Source organism: Bos taurus, chromosome 19 (genome assembly GCF_002263795.3).
Source record: "Bos taurus isolate L1 Dominette 01449 registration number 42190680 breed Hereford chromosome 19, ARS-UCD2.0, whole genome shotgun sequence".
Lineage (NCBI taxonomy): Eukaryota > Metazoa > Chordata > Mammalia > Artiodactyla > Bovidae > Bos > Bos taurus.
The window spans coordinates 1,122,979-1,145,616 of NC_037346.1; the positions used below are offsets into that span (position 1 = coordinate 1,122,979).

At 38.7% G+C, this 22,638-nt stretch overlaps 1 protein-coding gene and 1 non-coding gene across 2 annotated transcripts in view; both read right to left on the minus strand.

Moving 5' to 3' along the window:
* CA10 (carbonic anhydrase 10) overlaps positions 1 to 22,638 on the minus strand; it is an 845,692-nt gene that overhangs the window by 550,211 nt on the left and 272,843 nt on the right.
* TRNAS-GGA (transfer RNA serine (anticodon GGA)) lies at positions 18,270 to 18,341 on the minus strand. Its single transcript has one exon. It is a non-coding gene; the product is annotated as a tRNA-Ser (tRNA).

Sequence of the window (22,638 nt, forward strand, 5' to 3'; positions counted from 1 at the left end):
CTTATATATACTCATGCATATCTGCCAGTGAGAATAATTTGGATATCTTAGTCAAAAAATAAAAGATTAATAAGAACAAGGTAAAACATTAAGAAAAAAAAACTAATGCTTCCATTGTCTCAAATAGAATAGATTTTTTTCTACCTAGGCTTTAAAATATTAATTACTCATGAATTTCTGTATATTACATCCACTTTATTCCACACAAAGCTTTGGGCATTTTTTACAATGCAAAATCTTGATTTTAAGATGTATCTTCACATGACAAAAAATAAGTCAAAGACTGTCTAGACTTTCTGAACCACCTTTTTCTGTGGATGGTAAGAGATATTTCAGGAAAAAGCATCCCTGATTTCTGTAGAGTAGTAACTGGGAGGACCTCAGTAAACATAATGGAGGTTCACCTGCCTAAGTTTTGTAAACAGAGCATATATTATTGCTGGTGTAGACATGACCTTGTGGATCTCTTTGCAGACTATATCCATGTTGTACAAATATCCCTATACATTTGTAAAGTCACATTAAAGCAGGGAAATTTTTCTCCCAGGAAATAGACAGATGCTTAACTTCACTTCATATGACACCATAGTCTGAATTCTTAATATTAGGACAGGGATCCTTTTTCAAACTAGATTAAAATTGTGTATGCATACTTTTAACAACACAGCACTTTGTAGCATAAAGTCATTTACCCCTTTCCTACTAAAAACTTCCTGCTCTTTCTTTCAAGCCCCTCTTGACAATGCCACTTGTGGAGGCCATGGTACACCTATTAGAGCTTGGTAATCATGAGATGATGCAGCAAGTGTCTGTGATGATATACTTCAGCTTCTCTGAGAACTTTTTAACATTTTGGTTGCAAATTCCTAAAAAGTAACATAGCATACTTATTTTTAATTGTACAAGAGTCTGTCTCCGGGAAAATATCAAACATGTCTTTTCCAAAGATACTAGGAAGGCTTAAGAAATTCAAGGAAAAGGAAAAGGCGAGTGGGCTTTAGACCAAGCATGCACATCTATAATTATTCTCAGGGGCTTTGGCACACAATAAACAGATCCATCTCTCTGCTAACAGGGATAACTGTCCTTCAGAAATTCAAATAGAAGGGACTCTGGAAACTAAGCCAGACCTGACTTTAGGCACAGTAGAATTTCTTTTAATGTGGGGATTGAGCAACAACCCCAGTACCGCTGGGACTTGACATGAGACACTCACATGTGTGAAGGCCTTGCAGCTTCGATTCTGCTTTTTCACACTCTGCCTGTGGCACTGCTGCTGGGCTCCAATAGCACCTTCTGTGATTTACCAGCTCACTTCTGTAGACAATGCTTATAGGGAGATTTAAAAGGAAATGTGAAGGGCCCTCTCCTGGTTTTCATCCTGTTCCAGTTACCATTACCTCACGGATGTGGCTTTGCTCTATAAGTAGGCATTTGGTTCCACGTTGCAGGCCTTCTCTCACACACTCCTAGACCCAGCTTCATCACATTCCCCTAGAGGTACAAACACCAACAAGCCAGCAGCACTCCCCAGAGGTCTGGAGTACCATTTCACCAGAACCTCTTCTGAGCTTGAAAGTCCTCAACAGTAAGCCCTACCTACTCAGAGCTCCCAGTTTGGTTACCTCCTCTGTTAGGCTTCTAATTTCTCATCCCATCTTTCTCTCTGTTCTCCCAGTCCTGGATCATTAGTGCTTTTTTTTTTTTTTTTTCTGTTATTATGACTCTTATGAAACACCAGGGTATCTTTTTCCCCTTTCCAACTCTCTGATTAAACAATTATTTCATATTAAATTTTCTATGTTGATATTATTATGTGGTTTGTATTTTCTTGACTGTGCCTTAATAGATATTTATTATTTATAATTGAGTTGCACAGATTTTTACTATATTTCTGATAATGTATTTATATTGTAGATGGTATATTCATGTGCTAAAACTGTACAGTAAATCTGCATTTGTTACACACACACACACACACACACATTATTGATCAATATCACTGTCCTGAAAGATGTCCATGATATACTGAGTGATAAAAGTAAATTTTTTTTTTTTTACAATTGGCAAGTATATGTTATATAGCTAGAGAAAAATAAAATAAATAATTTTAAAAGATACTGTCAACTCTAAGAGAATATTTTATTATTCCTGTTAAATCCCTTTAACATATGTAATCATGACAGTATAATATATATTTTTGCCCCTACTTAGCTGAAATTGCAATAACTATAAAGCACTTAAGGACAGAATAAATAAAAAAGAGTCAATATATAATGAACAATGCAATAAATGATATGAAAAACACTCTGGAGGGAATAAATAGTAGAATAACGGAGGCAGAAGATAGGATTAGTGAGGTAGAAGATAGAATGGTAGAAATAAATGAATCAGAGAGGGAAAAACAAATTAAAAGAAATGAGAACAATCTCAGAGACCTCCAGGACAATGTTAAACGCCCCAACATTCAAATCATAGGACTCCAAGTAGAAGAAGACAAAAAGAAAGACCATGAGAAAATACTTGAGGAGATAATAGTTGAAAACTTCCCTAAAATGGTGAAGAAAATCATCACCCATGTCCAAGAAACCCAGAGAGTCCCAAACAGGATAAGTTCAAGGCAAAACACGGCAAGGCACATGTTAATCAAATTAACAAAGATCAAACACAAAGAACAAATATTAAAAGCTATTCTTTCAATAGAAACTCTTCAGACCAGGAGGGAATGGCAGGACATACTTAAAGTGATGAAAGAAAATAACCTACAGCCCAGATTACTGTACCCAGCAAGGATCTCATTCAAATATGAAGGAGAAATCAAAAGCTTTACAGACAAGTAAAAGCTGAGAGAATTCAGCACCACCAAACCAGCTCTCCAACAAATGCTAAAGAATCTTCTCTAGACAGGAAACACAAAAAGGGTGTATAAACTCAAACGCAAAACAATAAAGTAAATAGCAACGGGATGATACTTATCAGTAATTATCTTAAATGTAAATGGTTTGAATGCCCCAACCAAAAGACAAAGACTGGATGAATGGATACAAAACCAAGACCCCTATATATGCTGTCTACAAGAGACCCACCTCAAAACAAGGGACACATACAGACTGAAAGTGAAGGGCTGGAAAAAGATATTCCACTCAAATAGACCAAAAGACAGCAGGAGAAGCAATACTCATATCCGATAAAATAGACAAAGGCTGTGCAAAGAGACAAAGAAGGACACTACATAATGATCAAAGCATCAATCCAAGAAGAAGATATAACAATTATAAATATATATGCACCCAATAGAGGAGCACCACAATATGTAAGACAAATGCTAACAAGTATGAAAGGGGAAATTAACAATAACACAATAATAATGGGAGACTTTAATACCCCACTCACACCTATGGATAGATCAACTAAACAGAAAATTAACAAAGAAACACAAACTTTAAATGATATAATAGACCAGTTACACCTAGTTGATATCTATAGAGCATTGCATCCCAAAACAATGAATTTCACCTTTTTCTCAAGTGCACACAGAACTTTCTCCAGGATAGATCACATCCTGGGCCATAAATCTAGCCTTGGTAAAATCAAAAAAAAAAAAAAAAAGAAAGAAATAATTCCAAGCATCTTTTTTGACCACAATGCAGTAAGATTAGATCTCAATTACAGGAGAAAAACTATTAAAAATTCCAACATAGGGAGGCTGAACAACACGCTGCTGAATAACCAACAAATCACAGAAGAAATCAAAATTTGCATAGAAACGAATGAAAATGAAAACACAACAACTCAAAACCTGTGGGACACTGTAAAAGCAGTGCTAAGAGGAAGGTTCAAATCAATATAGGCATACCTCAAGAAACAAGAAAAAAGTCAAATAAATAACCTAACTCTATTCCTAAAGCAACTAGAAAAGGAAGAAATGAAGAACCCCAGGGTTAGTAGAAGGAAAGAAATCTTAAAAATTAGGGCAGAAATAAATGCAAAAGAAATGAAAGAGACCATAGCAAAATCAACAAAGCCAAAAGCTGGGTCTTTGAGAGGATAAATAAAATTGACAAACCATTAGCCAAACTCATTAAAGAAACAAAGGGAGAAAAATCAAGTCAATAAAATTATAAATGAAAATGGAGAGATCGCAACAGACAACACAGAAATACAAAGGATCATAAGAGACTACTATCAACAATTATATACCAATAAAATGGACAACTTGGAAGAAATGGACAAATTCTTAGAAAAGTACAACTTTCCAAAACTCGACCAGGAAGAAATAGAAAATCTTAACAGACCCATCACAAGCACAGAAATTAAAACTGCAATCAGAAATCTTCCAGCAAACAAAAGCCCAGGTCCAGACGGATTCACAGCTGAATTCTACCAAAAATTTAGAGAAGAGGTAACACCCATCCTACTTAAACTCTTCCAGAAAATTGCAGAGGAAGGTAAACTTCCAAACTCATTCTATGAGGCCACCATCACCCTAATACCAAAACCTGACAAAGAGGCCACAAAAAAAGAAAACCACAGGCCAATATCGCTGATGAACATAGATGCAAAAATCCTTAACAAAATTCTACCAATCAGAATCCCACAACATATTAAAAAGATCATACATCATGACCAAGTGGGCTTTATCCCAGGGATACAAGTATTCTTCAATATCCACAAATCAATCAGTGTAACATACCACATTAACAACTTAAAAAATAAAAGCCATATTATTATCTCAATAGATGCAGAGAAAGCCTTTGACAAAATTCAACATCCATTTATGATAAAAACTCTCCAGAAATCAGGAATAGAAGGAACATACCTCAACATGATAAAAGCTATATATGACAAATCCACAGCAAACATTATCCTCAATGGTGGAAAGTTGAAAGCATTTCCCCTAAAGTCAGGAACAAGACAAGGGTGCCCACTTTCACCACTACTATTCAACATAATTTTGGAAGTTTTGGCCACAGCAATCAGAGCAGAAAAAGAAATAAAAGGAATTCAGAATGGAAAATAAGAAGTAAAACTCTGTTTGCAGATCACATGATCCTCTGCATAGAAAACCCTAAAGACTCCACCAGAAAATTACTAGAGCTAATCAATGAATATAGTAAAGTTGCAGGATATAAAATCAACACACAGAAATCCCTTGCATTTCTATACAATAATAATGAGAAAATAGAAAGAGAAATTAAGGAAACAATTCCATTCACCACTGCAATGAAAAGAATAAAATACTTAGGAATATATCTACCTAAAGAAACTAAAGACCTATATATATATAAAACTATAAGACACTGGTGAAAGAAATCAAAGAGGACACTCAGAGATGGAGAAATATACCATGTTCATGGATTGGAAGAATCAATATAGTGAAAATGAGTATACTACCCAAACCAATCTATAGATTCAATGCAATCCCTATCAAGCTACCAACGGTATTTTTCACAGAGCTAGAACAAATAATTTCACAATTTGTATGGAAAAATAAAAAAAACCTCGAATAGCCAAAGTGATCTTGAGAAACAAGAATGGAACTGGAGGAATCAACCTACCTGACTTCAGGCTCTACAAAGCCAAAGTCATTAAGACAATATGGTACCGGCACAAAGACAGAAATATAGATCAATGGAACACAATAGAAAGCCCACCGATAAATCCACGCACCTATGAACACCTTAGTTTTGACAAAGGAGGCAAGAATATACAATGGAGAAAAGACAACCTCTTTAACAAGTGGTGCTGGGAAAACTGGTTAACCACTTGTCAAAGAATGAAACTAGAACACTTTCTAACACCATACACTAAAATAAACTCAAAATGAATTAAAGATCTAAACGTAAGACCAGAAACTATACAATTCCTAGAGGAGAACACAGGCAAAACACGCTCCGACATAAATTACAGCAGGATCCTCTATGACCCACCTCCCAGAATATTGGAAATAAAAGCAAAAATAAAAAAATGGGACCTAATTAAACTTAAAAGCTTCTGCACAACAAAGGAAACTATAAGCAAGGTGAAAAGACAGCCTTCAGAATGGGAGAAAATAATAGCAAATGAAGCAATGGACAACGAATTAATCTCAAAAATATACAAGCAACCCCTGCAGCTCAATTCCAGAAAAATAAACCACCCAAACAAAACATGGGCCAAAGAACTAAACAGACATTTCTCCAAAGAAGACATACAGATGGCTAACAAACACATGAAAAGATGCTCAACATCACTCATTATCAGAGAAATGCAAATCAAAACCACAATGAGGTACCATTTCACGCCAGTCAGAATGGCTGCTATCCAAAAGTCTACAAACTATAAATGCTGGAGAGGGTGTGGAGAAAAGGGAACCCTCTTAGACTGTTGGTAGGAATGCAAACTAGTACAGCCACTATGGAGAACAGTGTGGAGATTCCTTACAAAACTGGAAATAGAACTGCCTTATGACCAAGCAATCCCACTGCTGGGCATACACACCGAGGAAACCAGAATTGAAAGAGACACATGTACCCCAATGTTCACCGCAGCAGTGTTTATAATAGCCAGGACATGGAAGCAACGTAGATGTCCATCAGCAGACGAATGGATAAGAAAGTTATGGTACATATACACAGTGGAATATTACTCAGCCATTAAAAAAAAGAAAACATTTGAATCAGTTCTAACAAGGTGGATGAAACTGGAGCCTATTATACAGAGTGAAGTAAGCCAGAAAGAAAAACACCAATACAGTATACTAACACATATATATGGAATTTAGAAAGATGCTAACGGTAACCCTGTATGCAAGACAGCAAAAGAGACGCATGTATAGAACAGTCTTTTGGAATCTGGGAGAGGGCGAGGGTGGGATGATTTGGGAGAATGGCATTGAAACATGTATAATATCATATGTGAAATGAATCGTCAGTCCAGGTTCGATGCATGATACAGGATGCTCGGGGCTGGTGCACAGGGATTACCCAGAGGGATGGTATGTTCAGGGAGGTGGTTGGGAGGGGGTTCAGGATGGAGAACACATGTATACCCATGGTGGATTCATGTTGATGTATGGAAAAACCAATACAATATTGTAAAGTAATTAGCCTCCAATTAATTTTTTTTTTAAAGCAGTTAAAGTGCATTTTTTGGATATTTTTGCCACAATTTGAAACTCTAAACATTTATACATGTGTGATTGAAAGGCATGCATGCTACTACTTCTAAAATTTAACTTTTTTGCTAAATATAGCTAAAAATAATCCATACTAGAGTTCATAGCTGAGAAGAATTTGCAAAAACTTTGATTATAGTGTCACTTAAATGTCTATTTTCAAGCACATTCATGAATTAATTTTTAACTCTGAGCATCTGCCTTCAATCAAGCTGTGAGTTCCTGACAGAAAATGACAATGTTTAAATATTTTCATTATGTTTAAAATTTCTACATCTTGATTCCTTTGTCAAAATATCAACTTAGAGCTATGTGGATGAGGCTCTCAGGCAGATGTGGCAAGGTTATCTGTGAATGTGGACAAGATCCCACATTAAAATATGTTGATTTAGTGTGCAAGCCAAAATAGAACTCCTTATTAAGACACCTGACCTTCAACACATGATAAAGCAGGAGGAAAGCAGGAGGTAGGAAAGCCAAGCTCTGAACAGGAACTTTAGGAGACTTGAGTTCAAGGTCATGTTCTTTGGTGTAACATTGGGCTAATCTTAATCTGTGAAAATGGTGTTGGACTAGTAGAGCACTGTTACCCCTTTGAAATTTTATATAAGCTATTTTAATAATATGTTTATTTACCTGCAATATCTTAAAGCAACTCAGTGGTTGCCAAAATTTTGGGTAGTGTTGCCCTATCAGTGAAAAAACAACATTCAGCATGCAAACCCATTATAAATCAGTTCATTTCAGTTCAGTCGCTAAATCATATCCGACTCTTTGTGATTCCATGGCTGCAGCACGCCAGGCCTCCCTGTCCATTCCCAACTCCTGGAGTTTACTCAAAATCACATCCATTATAAATACTTATTCATAAATTAAATTGATATACTATTATACTAATTATTACAGGCATTGGGTATCTTCTAAGACACAATTTACTAACCAACATTCTCTCTCATTCATCTGTACCCATATCAACATCGTGAGTGACCCCTGAGCCTGCCAAACATGTTTTTACATCATAGTCTCTAACCTTGATCCCTCTCCTACAGTTAGCCACTCAGTTCACATGCTCATCTACTTGATATCTTTCCTGAAATACCACTTTCTCCTGACCACCGTGTTAAAATTTAAAACCTTTCCCCATGCCCTCCTTGCCCTACTTCTCCCCGTTTTCCTCCTTGGCTTATTAATCTCCTGAGTACTTTGCTGTGTGTATTCTTCATTTACCTTAACATTACCTCCTCCCCCTCCTCTGCCTTTTTCCATGCCCTGGGAAGCTGTCCTGCATTTACCAGGCTCCTTTGCACTCTGGCTTCCAGTTGAGTCTTGTCAGTGGAAGGCACTAGTAGGTACAAGAAGGCAAGAGTGGAGAGAAGACCAGACATTTATCCCTTCAGCGTTTATCTCTGCAGGGTCACGATTTGGAAAATGGCTGTTTTCCTCTCCCAAGGCCACACCTCTTGTTGGGTGTCCTTCTATGTCCTCATCTGTTGGGATGACTTGGGACATTACCTGCTCCCATGAGGGAGGTAGCTTCCTACTCTTGGTAGCCTCTAGGGAGGCTCACCATTTCATTTTACTTTCTCTTAAACCTTGATCTTCCTGACCCAGGGGTGGATCTTGCATCTCCTGCATCTCCTTCATAGGCAGGTGCCTACATTACCACTGAGACACCTCGGAAGCCTCAAACTCTGCCTAGCTCTCCATACGTAGCTCTTCATTAAACTCTCCGTAATTACTTACATTTGAGTGTGCCAACTGTTTCTTTCCAGGAACCTGACAACCAGTATTTATATTGATAATCTGTTTTCTCTCATTAGAATTCAACATTCCTGAGGGAAGAGATATTTTCATCTACTTTTATTGTTGCTATCTGTTGCCTCATCCTTGGTCCCTAGCTCATCATAGGCATTTAAGTAGTTGACAAATAAATGAATAATAGTCTCCTCCTGGATTCCTATGGTTTGTCTTGCACATTCCATTTTTGAAATTACTAGATTAAGATTCAAATATATATTTTTATTTGCCTGATTTACCAACTGGATTAATTTAGCATAAACCCATCTAATACAAAATTCTATTTTTAAACCATAAAACAAATATAATTTAGTATCTAATCCCTCTGGAAGAAAATACTTGCTTCCCACAATATTCCTATAATAAGGGCTTCAACAGATACTAAGTCAGTCATGAGAAAGACTTTATTAGTTCACCTTTCTGGCATGTCTATGAGTTAACAGATTAGTTTTCTCCATTCTGATTTCTGCTTTAAGATCTTGTCTTTCTTTCTTCCAATAATGAAGGTAAAACCTGCTTCAGGAAGTAAAGATTTGACTGACACACTTTATCTCTATTCACAGCAGAAGTAATTACCTCAGTATCCCCAACTAAGCTACTTAATTTGCATAATATGCTCAATTATTTAATTAATTTACAAGATCTAGGGCATAGTTGCCTGGATCAGATGTAACAATAGTCTTCAGGAGCAATACCCCTTAGAGCAGAATGGTTAATTAAACAGATGTTTAAAAAAAAATCAGAAAATCATATAAATCCATTTTTGAACTTCATTATGAACAAATTTAGGTCTTCATAGAACCGTTCAATTTCAGCTTCTTCAGCATTACTGCTTGGGGCATAGACTTGGATTACCATGATATTTGGGCTTCCTTGGTGGATATTAAATGGTTTGCCTTAGAAATGAACAAACATCATTCTGTTGTTTTTGAGATTGCATCCAAGTACTGCATTTCAAACTCTTTTGTTGACTATGATGGCTACTCTATTTCTTCTAAGGGATTCTTGCCCACAGTAGTAGATATAATGGTCGTCTGACTTAAATTTACCGCTACCAGTCCATTTTAGTTCGCTGATTCCTAGAATGCCAACATTCACTCTTGCCATTTCCTGTTTGACCACTCCAAATTTGCCTTGATTCACGGACCTGACATTCCAGGTTCCTATGCAATATTGCTCTTTACAGCATCAGACCTTGCTTTCATCACCAGTCACATCCACACTGGGTGTTGTTTTTGCTTTGGCTCCATTCCTTCATTCTTTCTGGAGTTATTTCTCCACTGATCTCCAGTAGCATATTGGATACCTACTGACCAGGGAAGTTCATCTTTCAGCGTACGAACTTATTGTCTTTCCATACTATTCATGGAGTTCTCAAGGCAAGAATACTGAAGTGGTTTGCCATTCCTTTCTCCAGCAGACCACATTCTGTCACACCTCTACACCATGACCCGTCCATCTTAGGTGGCTCCACACAGCATGGCTTAGTTTCATTGAGTTAGACAAGGCTGTGGTCCATGTGATCAGATTGGCTACTTGTCTGTGACTGTGCCTGTGATGGTTCTATGAAGACCTGCTGCTGCTGCTAAGTCGCTTCAGTCATGTCCGACTCTCTGCGACCTCATAGGCAGCCCACCAGGCTCCCCCATCCCTGGGATTCTCCAGGCAAGAACACTGGAGTGACTTTCCATTTCCGTCTCTAACGCATGAAACTGAAAAGTGAAAGTGAAGTCGCGCAGTCGTGTCCGTCTCTTTGCGACCCCATGGACTGAAGCCCACCAGGCTCCTCCGTCCATGGGATCTTCCAGGCAAGAGTACTGGAGTGGGGTGCCATTGCCTTTTCCTACAAGACTTCTTAGAACTAACACTCAAAAAAGATGTCCTTTTCATTATATGGGACTGGAATGCAAAACGAGGAAGTCAATAAACACCTGGAGTAACAGGCAAATTTGGCCTTGGAGTACAGAATGAAGCAGGGAAAAGGCTAATAGAGTTTTTCCAGGAGAACACACTGGCCACAGCAAACACCCTCTTCCAACAACACAAGAGAAGACTCTACACATGGACATCATCAGATGGCCAACACCAAAATCAGATTTATTATATTCTTTGCAGCCAAAGATGGAGAAGCTCTATACAGTCAGCAAAAAAAAAAAAAAAAAAACTGGGAGCTGACAGTGGCTCAGATCATGAACTCCTTATTGCCAAATTCAGACTTAAATTGAATACAGTGTGGAAAACCACTAGACCCTTCAGGTATGACCTAAAGTCAAATCCTTTATGATTATACAGTGGAAGTGAGATAGATTTAAGGGACTAGATCTGATGCTTGATGAACTATGGACGGAGGTTAATGACACTGTACAGGAGACAGGTATCAAGATCATCCCCAAGAAGAAGAAATGCAAAAAAGTAAAATGGCTGTCTGCAGAGGCCTTATAAATAGCTGTGAAAAGAAGAGAAGTGAAAAGAAAAGGAGAAAAGGAAAGTTATACCCATTTGAATGCAGAGTTCCAAAGAATAGCAAGGAGAGATAAGAAAGCCTTCCTCAGTTATTAATGCAAAGAAATAGAGGAAAACAACAGAATGGGGAAAACTAGATATCTCTTTGAGAAAATTAGAGATACTAAGAGAATATTTCATGCAAAGATGGGCTCAATAAAGGATAGAAATGGTATGGACCTAAGAGAATCAGAAGACATTAAGAAGAGGTGGCAAGAATACACAGAAGACCTGTACAAAAAAGATCTTCAGGACCCAGATATTCAAGATGGTGTGATCACTCACCTAGAGCCAGACATCTTGGGATGTGAAGTCAAGTGAGCCTTTGGAAAGTGTACTCATATGCCAACAAATTTGGAAAACTCAGCAGTGGCCACAGGACTGGGAAAAGTCGGTTTTCATTCCAATCCCCAAGAAAGGCAATACCAAAGAATGCTCAAACTACCTCACAATTGCACCCATGTCACACGCTAGTAAAGTAATCCTCAAAATTCTCCAAGCCAGGCTTCAACAATATGTGAACTGTGAAATTCCAGATGTTCAGGCTGCACTTAGAACAGGCAGAGGAGCCACAGATCAAATTGCTAACATCCGTTGCATCATTGAAAAAGAAAGACAGTTCCAGGAAAATATCTATTTATGCTTTATTGACAATGCCAAAGCCTGTGACTGTGTGACTCACCACAAACTGTGAAAATTTTGCAAGAGATGGAACTACCAGACCACCTGACCTGCCTCTTGAGAAATCTGTGTGCAGGTCAGGAAGCAAAAGTTAGAATTGGACATGGAACAACAGACTGGTTCAAAAAGGAAAAGGAGTACGTCAAGGCTGTATATTGTAACCTGCTTATTTAACTTACATGCAGAGTATATCATGAGAAACGCTGTGCTGGATGAAGCACAAACTGGAATAAAGATTGCCGGGAGAAATACCAATGACCTCAGATATGCAGATATACAACACCCTTATGGCAGAATGTGAAGAAGAACTAAATAGCCTGTGGTTGAAAGTGAAAGAGGAGAGTGAAAAAGTTGGCTTAAAGCTCAACATTCAGAAAACTAGAATTATGACATCTGGTCTCATAACTTCATGAAAAATAGATGGGAAAACAGTGGGAACTGTGGCTGACTTTATCTTTTTTGGGCTCCAAAGTCACTGAAGATTATAACTGCAGCCATGAAATAAAAGGACGTTTAATCCTTGGAAGAAAAGTTATGACCAACCTAGACAGCATATTAAAAAGCACAGACACTACTTTGCCAACAAAGGTCCATCTAATCAAGGCTATTGTTTCCCCAGTACACATGTATGGATGTGAGAGTTGGACTGTGAAGAAAGCTGAGCACCGAAGATTTGATATTAAAACAAAAACAGAGACATTACTTTGCCAACAAAGGTCTGTCTAGTCAAGGCTATGGTTTTTCCAGTGGTCATATATAGATGTGAGAGTTAGACTATAAAGAAAGCTGAGCACTGAAGAATTGATGTTTTTGAACTGTGGTGTTGGAGAAGACCACAAGGAGATCCAAACAGTCCATCCTAAAGGAGATCAGTCCTGGGTGTTCATTGGAAGAACTGATGCTGAAGCTGAAACTCCAATACTTTGGCCACCTGATGCGAAGAGCTGACTCATTTGAAAAGACCCTGATGCTGGGAAAGATTGAAGGCAGGAGGAGAAGGGGATGACAGAGGATGAGATGGTTGGATGGCTTCACCAATTCAATAGACATGAGTTTGAGTAAACTCTGAGAGTTGGTGATGGATAGGGAGGTCTGGCGTTTTGCAGTCCATGGGGTCCCAAGGAGTCGGACACAACTGAGTGACTGAGCAGAACTGAAGTGAAGTGAATGAGCCAAAACTGTGCTTCCCAGGTGGCACTAACAGTAAAGAACCTTCCTGCTAGTACAGAAGACATAAGAGATGCAGATTCAATTCCTGGGTCAGGAAGATCCCCTGTAGAAGGGCACAGCAATCCCTTCAGTATTCTTGTCTGAAGCATCCCATGGACAGAGGAGCCTGTCGGCCAATCGTCCATGTAGCTTCTGTCGTGTCCGAAGCTGTGCGACCCCACAGATGGCACCCAATAGGCTCCCTTGTTCCTAGGATTCTCCAGGCAAGAACACTGGAGTGGGGTGCCATTGCCTTCTCCGCCTATGGTCCATAGGGTCTCGTAAAGTCCATAGGGTCTCATAAAGTCTGACATGGCTGAAGGTGCTTTGCATGCACATATGTTGTACAACATGATGAAAAGTCAAAACAACTGTACTCAGAAAACCATAAGATACTGTTGAATGGAGTCAGGAATGACCTAAACAGTGGAGGTATACACTATGCTCTTGAATTGGAAGAATCAGTATTGTCAAAGTGACTGCTGCTAAGTCGCTTCAGTCGTGTCCGACCATGTGCGACCTCATGGACTGTAGCCTACCAGGCTCCTCCATCCATCGGATTTTCCAGGCAAGAGTACTGGAGTGGGGTGTCATTGCCTTCTCCAGTCAAAATGACTATACCACCCTAAAAAATTTACAGATTCAATGCAATCCCTATCCCTATCAAATTGTCAATGGCATTTTTCACAGCATTCAAAAAAAAAAAACTTACACTTTGTATGGAAACACAAAAATCCCTAAATAACCAAAGCTATGATCAGTGCATTTTCTTGGCAAAACTCTATTAGTCTTTGCCCTGCTTCATTCCGTATTCCAAGGCCAAATTTGCCTGTTGCTCCAGGTGTTTCTTGACTTCCTACTTTTGCATTCCAGTCCCCTATAATGAAAAGGACATCTTTTGTGGGTGTTAGTTCTAAAAGGTCTTGTAGGTCTTCATAGAATCGTTGAAGTTCAGCTTCTTCAGCGTTACTGGTTGGGGCATAGACTTGGATTACTGTGATACTGAATGGTTTGCGTTGGAAACAAACAGAGATCATTCTATCGTTTTTGAGATTGCATCCAAGTACTGCATTTCGAAATCTTTTGTTGACCAAGATGGCTACTCCATTTCTTCTGAGGGACTCCTGCCCACAGTAGTAGATATAGTGGTCATCTGAGTTAAATTTACCTGTTCCAGTTCATTTTAGTTCGCTGATTCCTAGAATGTCGACGTTCACTCTTGCCATCTCTTGTTTGACGACTTCCAATTTGCCTTGATTCATGGACCTGACATTCAAGGTTCCTATGCAATATTGCTCTTTACAGTATCAGACTTTGCTTCTATCACCAGTCAAATCCACAGCTGGGTACTGTTTTTGCTTTGGCTCCATCCCTTCATTCTTTCTGGAGTTATTTCTCCACTGATCTCCAGTAGCATATGGGGCAACTACTGACCTGGGGAGTTCTCTCTTTCAGTATCCTAGGATTTTGCCTTTTCATACTGTTCATGGGGTTCTCAAAGGAAGAATACTGAAGGGGTTAGCCATTCCCTTTGCCAGTGGACCACATTCTGTCAGCAGGGCAAAGACTAATAGAGTTTTGCCAAGAAAATGCACTGGTCATAGCAAATACCCTCTTCCAACAACACAAGAGAAGACTCTACACATGGACATCACCAGATGGTCAATACTGAAATCAGATTCATTATATTCTTTGCAGCCAAAGATGGAGAAGGTCTATAAAGTCAACAAAAACAAGACCGGGAGCTGACTGTGGCTCAGATAATGAACTCCTTATTGCCAAATTCAGACTTAAATTGAAGAAAGTAGGGAAACCCACTAGACCATTCAGGTATGACCTAAATTAAATCCTTTATGATTATACAATGGAAGTGAGAAATAGATTTAAGGGACTAGACCTGATGAACTATGGACTGAGGTTCGTGACATTGTACAGGAGACAGGGATCAAGACGATCCCCATGGAAAAGAAATGAAAAAAAGCAAAATGGCTGTCTGGGTAGGTCTTACAAATAGTTGTGAAAAGAAGAAAAGCAAAAAGCAAAGGAGAAAAGAAAAGATATAAGCATCTGAATGCAGAGTTCCAAAGAATAGCAAGAAGAGATAAGAAAGACTTCTTCAGAGATCAACGCAAAAAAAAAAAAAAAAAGAGGAAAAGAACAGAATGGGAAAAACTAGAGATCACTTCAAGAAAATTAGAGATACCAAGGGAACATTTCATACAATAATGGGTTTGATAAAGGACAGAAATGCTATGGACCTAACAGAAGCAGAAGATATTAAGAAGAGATGGCAAGAATACACAGAAGAACTGTACAAAAAAGATCTATAGGACCCAGATAATCACGATGGTGTGATCACTCACCTAGAGCCAGACATCCTGGAATGTGAAGTCAAGTGGTCCTTAGGAAGCATCACTGTGAACAAAGCTAGTGGAGGTGATGGAATCCCAGTTGAGCTATTCCAAATCCTGAAAGATGATGCTGTGAAAGTGCTGCACTCAATATGCCAGCAAATTTGGAAAACTCAGCAGTGGCCACAGGACTGGAAAAGGTCAGTTTTCATTCCAATCCCAAAGAAAGGCAATGACAAAGAATGTTCAAACTACCACACAATTGCACTCATCTCACACTCTAGTAAAACTAATGCTCAAAATTCTTCAAGCCAGGCTTCAGCAATACGTGAATTGTGAACTTTCAGATGTTCAAGCTTGTTTTAGAAAAGGCAGAGGAACCAGAGACCAAATTGCCATCATCCGCTGGATCATGGAAAAAGAGAGTTCCAGAAAGACATCTATTTCTGCTTTACTGACTATGCCAAAGCCTTTGACTGTGTGGATCACAATAAACTGTGGAAAATTCTGAAAGAGATGGGAATACCAGACCACCTGACCTGCCTCTTGAGAAATCTGTATGCAGGTCAGGAAGCAACAGTTAGAACTGGACATGGAACAACAGACTGGTTCCAAATACGAAAATGAGTACGTCAAGGCTGTATATTGTCATCCTGCTAATTTAACTTATATGCAGAGTACATCATGAGAAATACTGGACTGGAAGAAGCACAAGCTGGAATCAAGATTGCTGGGTGAAATATCAATAACCTCAGATATGCAGATGACACCACCATTATGGCAGAAAGTGAAGAGGAACTAAAAATCCTCTTGATGAAGGTGAAAGAGGAGAGTGAAAAAGTTAGCTTAAAACTCAACATTCAGAAAACGAAGATCATAGCATCTGGTCCCATCACTTCATGGGAAATAGATGGGGAAACAGTGGAAACAGTGTCAGACTTTATTTTTGGGGGGCTCCAAAATCACTGCAGATGGTGATTTCAGCCATGAAATTAAAAGAAGCTTACTCCTTGGAAGAAAAGTTATGACCAACCTAGATAGCATATTCAAAAGCCGAGACATTACTTTGCCAACAAAGGACCATCTAGGCAAGGCTATGGTTTTTCCAGCGGTCAGGTATGGATGTGAGAGTTGGACTGTGAAGAAAGCCGAGCGCCGAAGAATTGATGTTTTTGAACTGTGGTGTTGGAGAAGACTCTTGAGAGTCCCTTGGACTGCAAGGAGATCCAACCAGTCCATTCTGAAGGAGATCAGCCTTGGGATTTCTTTGGAAGGAATGATGCTAAAGCTGAAACTCCAGTACTTTGGCCACCTCATGTGAAGAGTTGACTCATTGGAAAAGACTCTGATGCTGGGAGGGATTGTGGGCAGGATGAGAAAGGGACTACAGAGGATGAGATGGCTGGATTGCATCACTGACACAATGGATGTGAGTCTGCGTGAACTCTGGGAGTTGGTGATGTACAGGGAGGCCTGGAGTGATGCAATTCATGGGGTCGCAAAGAATCGGACACGACTGAGCGACTGAACTTAACTGATTCAAAACTATCTTGGGAAAGAAAAATGGAGCTGAAGGAATCAGGCTTCTTGACTTCAGACTCTATCTTAAAGCTAAATTCACTTAACAATTTGGTAATAGTATAAAAACAGAGATATAGATCAATAGAACAGGGTATAAAATCCAGAGATAAACTGATGCACTGGTGCTCACCTAATCCAAGACCAAAGAGGTAAGAATATACCATCAAAAAAAGACAGTCTCTTCAATAATGGTGCTCCCATGGTGAACCAAGTCAAATGAAGTGTGAAATGACATATGCAAGCATGACTAATTGCTTCAATTGTGTCTAATTTTTTGAGACCCTGTAGACTGTAGCCCCGGAGAAGGCAATGGCAACCCACTCCAGTACTCTTGCCTGGAAAATCCCATGGATGGAGGAGCCTTGTAGCCTGCAGTCCATGGGGTCGCTAAGATTCAGGCATGACTGAGCAACTTAACTTTCATGCATTGAAGAAGGAAATGACAACCAACTCCAGTATTCTTGCCTGGAGAATCCCAGGAACAGAGGAGCCTAGTGGGCTGCTGTCTATGGGGTCGCACAGAGTCGGACACGAGTGAAGCGACTTAGCAGCAGCAGCAGCAGCAGACTGTAGCCCACCAAGCTTCTCTGCCCACGGGATTCTCCATGGCAAGAAAACTGGAGTGGGTTGCCATGTCCTCTCCCAGGAGATCTTCCTGACCCAGGGATTGAACTTAGGTCTCCTGCTGCTCCTGCATTACAGGCCATTTCTTTACCACTGAGCTACAAGGGACGCCCTGTGAAATAGCAGAGCAAACCTAAAATCCTGATTTTAAAGTCAGAAGACCTGAGAGAGGAGCCCCTGGAAACTTGAGAGAGAACAGGAGTCATGTAGAGGAATGTGACAGAGAAGGAAAGGAAAGGAAGGAAAGTCGCTCAGTCGTGTCCGACTGTTTGCAACCCTGTGGACTGTAGCCTACCAGGCTCCTCCCTCCATGGGATTCTCCAGGCAAGAGTTCGGGAGTCGGTTACCATTTCCTTCTCCAGGGGATCTTCCCAATCCAGGGATCGAACCTGGGTCTCCTGCATTCCAGGCAGACGCTTTAACCTCTGAGCCACTAGGGAAGCCCCAAAGGGGAATGTGATAGAGAAAATGAGCCCCAAATCTGTGTATAATGTTCTAGGCTCACTATTGACCTGCACATGTATTGAATCAAGAGCTGAATTATGATACAAAACAAAGCACTGGTTGACCACTGGTTGCATACGTGTGGAAAAGACAGAAAAGTTCTACAAATGCTTTTAAAACTAAACTGATATATATCTTCTTTAATTAGTGCTTTTATTTTCTTTGGGTAAATATCCAAGAGTATATGTCATATGGATCATATGGCAGTTGTGTTTTTAATATTTTGTGAAATTGCTATCTGTTTTCCACAGTGGTTGCACCAATTTACATCCCCCCCCCCCCTTCAACAGCGCACAATGGTTCCTTTTTCCCCAAATCCTCACCAATATTTGTTACTTGCTATCTTTTTGAGAATAGCCATTCTGACATTGGAGGTGATATATCATTGTGGTTTTGATTTGCATTTCCCTGATGTAATATTAATGATGTTGAATGTCTTTTCATATGCCTGTTGGCCATTTGTATATCTTATTGAGAAAAAGCCTATTCAGATCCTCTGCCCGTATTTTAATTGCTTTTTTTTTTTTTTTTTAAGTTGAAAGTGAAAATGAAAGTCGCTCAGTCATGTCCGACTCTTTGTGACCCCTGGACTAAATAGTCCATGGAATTCTCCAGGCCAGAATACTGGAGTAGTTAGTCTTTCCCTTCTCCAGGGGATCTTCCCAACACAAGGATCAAACTCAGGTCTCTCACACTGCAGGCAGATTCTTTACCAACTGAGCTATCAGGGAAGCCCTTTTAAGTTGAAGTTTATGAATTCTTTGCATATTTTGGATGTTAATCCCTTATGACATATTATTTGCAAATATCTTCTCCCATTCAATAGGAAGTATTTTCACTTTTTTGTACTTTCTATCCCTTACTGTGCACAAGCTTTTTAATTTGATGTATTCTTAATAGTTTATTTATTGCTTTTGTTTCCCTTGCCTGAGGAGATATAGCCAAAAACATTAATTAAAAAAAAAAAAAAAAAAACAATGTTTAAAATCATGCTGTCTATATTTTTTTTTCCAGAAGCTTTATGGGTTTAAGTCTTACATTTGAGTCTTTAACACATTTTGAATTTATTTTTTATGTATGGTGTGAGAGATTAGCTCAATTTGATTTTTTTGCATGTAGCTGTCCAGTTTTTCCAACGCCATTTTTAAAGAGACTGTCTTTTCTCCATTGCCTATTCTTGTTCTGTTGGCATAGATTAACTGCCCTTGTAAATGTGAGCTCATTCTCTTCTGTTCATATGAGCTATGTGTCTGCTTTTACGCTAGTACCATACTTGATTTCTGTAGCTTTGTAGTATAGTTTAAAGGAGGTATAATATCTTCAGCTTTGTTCTTCTTCCTCAAGATTGTTTTACTTATTCAGAATCTTTTGTGTTTCCACACAAATTTTCAGATTATTTGTTCTAGCTTATGAAAAATGTAATTTGAATTTTGATAGGGATTGTACTGAGTCTGTAGCTTGCATTGTTGTAGTATGGTCATTTTAACAATATTATTTTTTTTCCCCAAACCATGAGTAAGGCATCTCTTTCCATCTGTTTGTGTCATTGCAACATGACTTACAATAGACAATACATAGAAACAACCTAAGTGCCCATCAGTCAATAAGTGCATAAAGAAGATCTGCTATACATATACAGTGTAATTCACAAAAAGAATGAAATCTTGCCATTTGCAACAACATGGATGGACCTAGAGGGTATTATGCTAAGGGAAATAAATCAGATAAAGAAAGACAAATACTTTATAATTTTACTTATATATGGCATCTTAAAAAATAAGAATAAATGAACCAATATAAAAAAAAAACAGAAACACAGTTATAGATACAGAGAATAAGCAGGTGGTTACTAGAGGGGATAGATTGGAAGGGAGAAAGAAATAGGTGAGGAAGATCAAAAGTTACAGATTTCCAGCTACAAAATAAATGAGTCATGGACATGACATTTAAAGTTAAATTTAAGATTAAAGTTAAAAAATATGTAATATCTTTGTTGACATATCATAGCAGGACTTATCAAGGTGGTAACTTTGAGAGGTATTGAAATATCAAATCACCGTGTTGTGTAAAAGAAACTAAGAAAGTGCTGGAAATTAATTATACTTCAAAAACAAACAAACTCAGAAAGAGAGATCAGGTTTGTGATGACCAGAGGTAAGAGGAGGGGAAATGGACAGAGGCAGTGAAAAGATACAAACTTCTACATATAAAGTAAGTGACTATAAAGAAAGCTGAGCTCTGAAGAACTGATGCTTTTGAACTGTGGTGTTGGAGAAGACTCCTGAGAGTCCCTTGGACTGCAAGGAGATCCAACCAGTCCATCCTAAAGGAAATCAGTCCTGAATATTCATTGGAAGGACTGATGCTGAAGCTGAAACTCCAACACTTTGGCCACCTGATGTGAAGAACTGTCTCATTTGAAAAGATCCTGCTGCTGGGAAAGATTGAAGGCAGGAGGAGAAGGGGGCGACAGAGGATGAGATGGTTGGATGGCATCACTGACTCAATGAACATGAATTTGAGTAAACCCTGGGAGTTGGTGATGGACATGGAGGCCTGGCGTGCTGCAGTCCATGGGGTCACAAAGAGTCAGACATGACTGAGCAACTGAACTGAATTGAGGGATACAATGTAAAATGTATATAATAATGCTATGTGTTACAAATGAAAGTTATTAAGAAAGTAAATCTTAAGAGAGTTAAGAGTTTTCATCATGAGGGAAATGTTTTTTCTATTTCTTTAATTTTGTATGTATATGAGATGATGGGATTTCACCAAACGTATTGTGATAAGTATTTCACAATGTATGTAAGTCAAATCATTATACTGTAGAAAGGGAGATCAAAAAGACAGAATAAGGGGATGTGGAGCTTATCTCCCTTCCTGAACACATCAAAAATTTAGGTGTATAAATATGAAACAATTCTTACTAAAAACTAACTGGAAACTGGGGGCAGGATTCCAGATAAACCAAGCCTGTAAGAAAGATACACACATAAATCGATAGGAAGGGAAGAAAAGTTATTGGGTTAGTATCTGCATATACTCTTGGGAGGAGACTCAGAAGAAAAAGCAGATTACACAAAAGCACTCTTCTCTGAGGTAAAGATCCTCATGCAGGAAGAGGCAAAACAACACACATTTAAAGACCACAATGCTGCAAACTTGATCCTGACTGTCAGTGCTTCTGCTACAGCAACTTAAGATTGTGCCCATGACAGTATGATAATAGCCAATGAGAAAAAAGAGAGTTCTGCCTAACAGTGTGCACCAGCTCTTCTCCTTCTATCTCCAGTCCCATCTCCTGCCATGGTGATACCTGCCTGCACACTCTGAGGAAAGATGCAACTGGCATCTGTGCCAACACCAGCTCTCCCACCTAAGATATCAGACACGTGCAGTCTGCATAAGGACATTTCTACATAAAAAACACCCCTTCAACATCAAATAGGTAATAGTTTCATTTAAATTCATAGAGGCAGAGAAAGTTAAGCAAAATGAAAAGTGAGAGGGGCTAATTATAATTGAAATAGCAAGACGAAACACTTGGGGAAAAAATGAAGCAGAAATGAACAATTTAACAGATAAAGAATTCAAAAAACAGTAATAACAATATTAACTGAATCATGAAAAAAATTGATATAATCACTGAATATTGTAACAAGGAAACAGAAAATATAAAAAAGGCCCAATTAGACATGAGGATTTCAATAGCTTAAAAAAAGTCTAGAAGAAATGAATAGTAGACTAAGAGATACATAAGAACACACAAGTCATCCAAAAGCTAGAGTAATGGAAATTACCCAATCAGAGCAGTGGCCAAAAATAAATAAACAGTGAAAGCAAGTTAAGTGATCTCTGATATAACATTGGGCTGGTGCTCAGTGGTAAAAAACCAACCTGCTAGTGCAGGAGATATGTGTTCACCCTCTGGGTCAGGAAAATCCCCTGGAAAAGGAAATGGCAACCCACTCCAGTATTTTTGCCTGGGAAATCCCATGCACAGAAGAGTCTGGCAGACTACAGTCTATGGGGTTGCAAAGAGTTGGATACAGTTTAGCAACTAAATACCACAGCAACTGGGATAACATTAATTATTCCAAATTCTCATTATAGGGGTTCCAGAAGAAAAAGAGAGAAGATGATTCAAAATGTATTTGAGAAAATTATTGCTAAAAACATCCAAAATGTGAAGAAGGAAACAGATACCCAGGTATAAGAAGAACAAAGGGT